The sequence below is a fragment of the Oryx dammah genome, unplaced genomic scaffold, assembly GCF_014754425.2.
Source record: "Oryx dammah isolate SB20612 unplaced genomic scaffold, SCBI_Odam_1.1 HiC_scaffold_11032, whole genome shotgun sequence".
Classification (NCBI taxonomy): Eukaryota; Metazoa; Chordata; class Mammalia; order Artiodactyla; family Bovidae; genus Oryx; species Oryx dammah.
The window spans coordinates 154,519-158,755 of NW_024080426.1; positions in this window are offsets into that span (position 1 = coordinate 154,519).

Here is a 4,237-nt window from a genome sequence, read left to right on the forward strand (position 1 = left end):
TCCGCGCCCCAGATGGAAATTCAGCCTGAAATTAAGGCAAAGAGGAGGGAAAAAGAGAGAGAGACACGGGGGAAACCAGTCCAGCGACTGGCTCCTGCTCCTATTGTTTAGAAGGCCTTATATACCTTTTAGATTGTACATAGAGATCAATGGGTAATACAAAATTATGCAGTGTTAGCAGCCCAGACTCTTATCAAAACCAGGCTTTTCTCTCTGCATACCTAATTGTATACACAAGTCTTAGGTGATTTACATCATCTTCTGGCCAAAAGGGGCCAATTAACATTTTACAGCCTTTTTTTCTGATAAGGGTTTGTCAACCAGAAGACTTATTTGTGTGATCTTCCCAAAGTCTGGTGCCACTCTCAGAAAGTACTAAATAAAGTTACATTCTTACATAGCAAGGACACAAGAGGAGTGCAAAGAGAAGTAATTAACTCAAAAGTCTAGTGTTGCTAACATCAGAACTACTATATATCTTTTCCATATCCCGTTTACATTGATTAACATCCTCCCAGGTGCCTAAAAGATAAAGAATATGGAGGCCTGTGGCAATCATTGAGTCAACAGTGAAATCCCGTCACCAATATAATTTTTAACTCTTTAGAAAAGGCTCTGTATCTTTAAGATGCTTTTAAGTTTTGTGCCTCTCGCAGTTGGGGGCTGCAAGCAATTCACAAGCTGTAAGAGGTCCAGGGAACCTGTTAGGCAAGCCAGAGAGCAATCAGAGGGGGTTAATGGAAACATCCCTTTCAAATGCAGAAGACTAAAGCCCTGAGTTGACTTTTTTCCAGAGAATATCAGAAAAGTGGAAAAGCAGGCAGATTCTTATTTGGGGAGGGTGGATGCTCAGGAAATGCCAGGGGGAAAACCTGAGGTCTGATTAGCCTTGCCATCAGAGCTCTTGCCGCATGACCTTGTCACGGGTGGAATTCCTCACGCTGGCTCCCGACAGACATGAGTTAGGGTAAACTCCGGGAGATACTGATGGACAGGGAATGTGCTCTTTAGCACAAAGTATCTGCTTAATTAAGGAAAAGCAGTGATTTTTTTTCCCCTTCTTTTAATTTTTTCAGAATAAAAAGAAAACTGAATCAATAATTACATTCCAGGTTAATTTTTATACAGCATCAAAACTGTGTATTAGTTTTCGACTGAGTCAAACTGTTAAGTATAGTGCTTGTTGTGTTACAGAGCTTTTTACTGATGGGAACTGGAAAACAGTTTCACCTTTTTCTAGCCATTTCTTGATGAGCTGTGTGCACCTTATCACATGAATTCATCTTGGCTGAATGTGGTAGAAAATATGGTCCAAGACCAGACTTAGCAGTGTCTAAGGAGCTTGTGGACCTCCCTGGTACCTCAGATGGTAAAGCATCTGTCTACAATGCAGGAGACCCGGGTTCAAGCCCTGGGTTGGGAAGATCCCCTGGAGAAGGAAACGGCAACCCATTCCAGTACTATTGCCTGGAAAATCCCATGGACAGAGGAGCCTAGTAGGCTACAGTTTATGGGGTTGCAAAGAGTTGGACATGACTGAGCGACTTGACTTTCACTTTGATTTTCAGGCAGGCCTGGCGTGCTGTAGTTCACAGGGTCACAAAGAGGTGGACATGACTGAGCAATTGAAATGAAATGAACTGAACTGAATCCATTGTGTATATGTAGTGCATCTGTTTAAACTGAATCTGTCAGTTAAAACTTAGCTGTTACTGTCTTGGCTATTGTAGTTAGTGCCACAGTGAATGTTGGGGTACAGGTGTCTTATTGAATGATGAATTTCTAGGGATATAGGCCCAGGTGTGGGAATGTCAGGTCCTAGGTTTAGCCTCTCTTGAAAGTTTTTTGGGAAGATTGGAAGACTGTCCATTTTACTGGGTGTTTCCAGAATACATTCATACTGACTCTGTAGGGGATTCCCTTTTTCTAGCCCCTCTCCCACATTGCTTGTAGCCTCTGAGGATGCCTAAACTGACTAATGGGATATGATTTCTCATCCATTTGATTGTCATTGTTGAAGTAACTAGGAGTGTAGAGGATTTTGTTCTTCGGTATAGGTTTGAATTTCTGTTTTTTTTTTTCCCAGAAAAGTGTGTCAGAAACATTTCCTTGTGTCCACTGACTTCTTGAAAATCTGTTGTGTTTGGAATTTCTTTCTGAAATACTCACTTGAGGACATGTCCTAAGAGCAGTCTATTGAGCTTCTCAAACTTGTGAATTCCAGGTGCCAGCAAAAACTAGCAATCCAGCGTTTATTGGAAGTGTCTACAAGGCAACAACACTTTTTCATGCCCACCATTGGTTCCTTAGGCACCCAGAGACTTATGGAAAGTTGGCTTCTTGAGCTATGCATCCAACTGAATGCATGAGCATGTACCTATGGGCTTGTTTTCCCCTACTTTCTCTCCCTAAATCTTCAAAAACCTGACCCCTATCTAATCCTAGGGGGCCACAGCATCCAGCTATAGATGCAAAGGTGTCTAGGAGGCCATACTATCAGTAAGGAGGCTTGAGCTAGGACCCCAGCACCATTGCCTCCAAGATCCTCCATTAAGGTGGTCCTTAATGGCTGAGCAATAATACATTTCTATATGTAAAACATCTTGTTTAAGTTTTAATCTGTCAGTGGAGATTTTGCTGTTTCTCTGTCTTGGCTATTGTCAATAATGCTGCAATGTTATTTGGGAGTGTGTGTCTTTGTGAATGATGGATTTGTCAGATCTAGGCCATGTTTTGCGCAAATGTCAAATCAGAGGCTTCACCTCTCTTGATATTCTTTTGGCAGGCCTTCTGTGACTGGTCATTATAGTGGTTGTTTCCACAGTGTATACCCAGCAATAGTGTAGAAGTTGGGTGGGGGATGCCTTTTCTCTGAAATGTCTCCCACATTTATTGTTTGTCTCCTCGTGAGGATGCCAGACTTGACTGGTGGGATTTGATGCTCATTGTCTTTCTGATGAGCATTCCTGCAGAATTATAAATGCTGAGCATCTTGTTCTGTGGTAGAGGACTTGTTTTTTTGTTTTCTTTTCATCAAAGAGTATAAGGAAAACTTACTTGTGGCAGTCGGCTTCCTGAAAGTCCATGACATTTGGTTTCACTTCTCCAATACCAGCTCTAGGACATGATCCGAGACAACAATTATCATTAATAGACCCCCCCAAGTCTTTGTGAATTAGAGTGCCAGATAAACTGTGGAATATTCTGAAAGAGAGGGGAATATCAGACCACCTGACCTGCCTCATTATAGGGGACTGGAATGCAAAAGTAGGAAGTCAAGAAACACCTGGAGTAACAGGCAAATTTGGCCTTGGAATGCGGAATGAAGCAGGGCAAAGACTAATAGAGTTTTGCCAAGAAAATGCACTAGTCATAGCAAACACCCTCTTCAAACACCACAGGAGAAGACTACACGTGGACATCACCAGATGGTTAACCCCGAAATCAGATTGACTATATTCTATGCAGCCAAAGATGGAGAAGCTCTATACAGTCAACAAAAACAAGACCAGGGGCTGACTGTGGCTCAGAGCATGAACTCCTTATTACCAAATTCAGACTTAAATTGAAGAAATTAGGGAAAACCGCTAGACCATTCAGGTATGACCTAAATCAAATCCCTTAGGATTATACAGTGGAAGTGAGAAATAGATTTAAAGGCCTAGATCTGATAGAGTGCCTGATGAACTATGGATGGAGGTTCATGACATTGTGCAGGAGACAGGGATCAAGACAATCTCCATGGAAAAGAAATGCAAAAAAGCAAAATGGCTGTCTGGGGAGGCCTTACAAATAGCTGTGAAGAGAAGAGAGGTGAAAAGCAAAGGAGAAAAGGAAAGATATAGGCATCTAAATGCAGAGTTCCAAAGAATAGCAAGAAGAGATAAGAAAGTCGTCTTCAGCGATCAATGCAGAGAAATAGAGGAAAACAACAGATTAGGAAGGACTAGAGATCTCTTCAAGAAAATTGGAGATACCAAGGGAACATTTCAGGCAAAGATGGGCTCAATAAATGACAGAAATGGTCTGGACCTAACAGAAGCAGAAGATATTAACAGGAGGTGGCAAGAATACATGGAAGAACTCCACAAAAAAGAACTTCACACCCAGATAGTCATGATGAAGTGATCACTAATCTAGAACCAGACATCTTGGAATGTGAAGTCAAGTGGGCCTTAGAAAGCATCACTATGAACAAAACTAGTGGAGGTGATGGAATTCCAATTGAGCTGTTTCA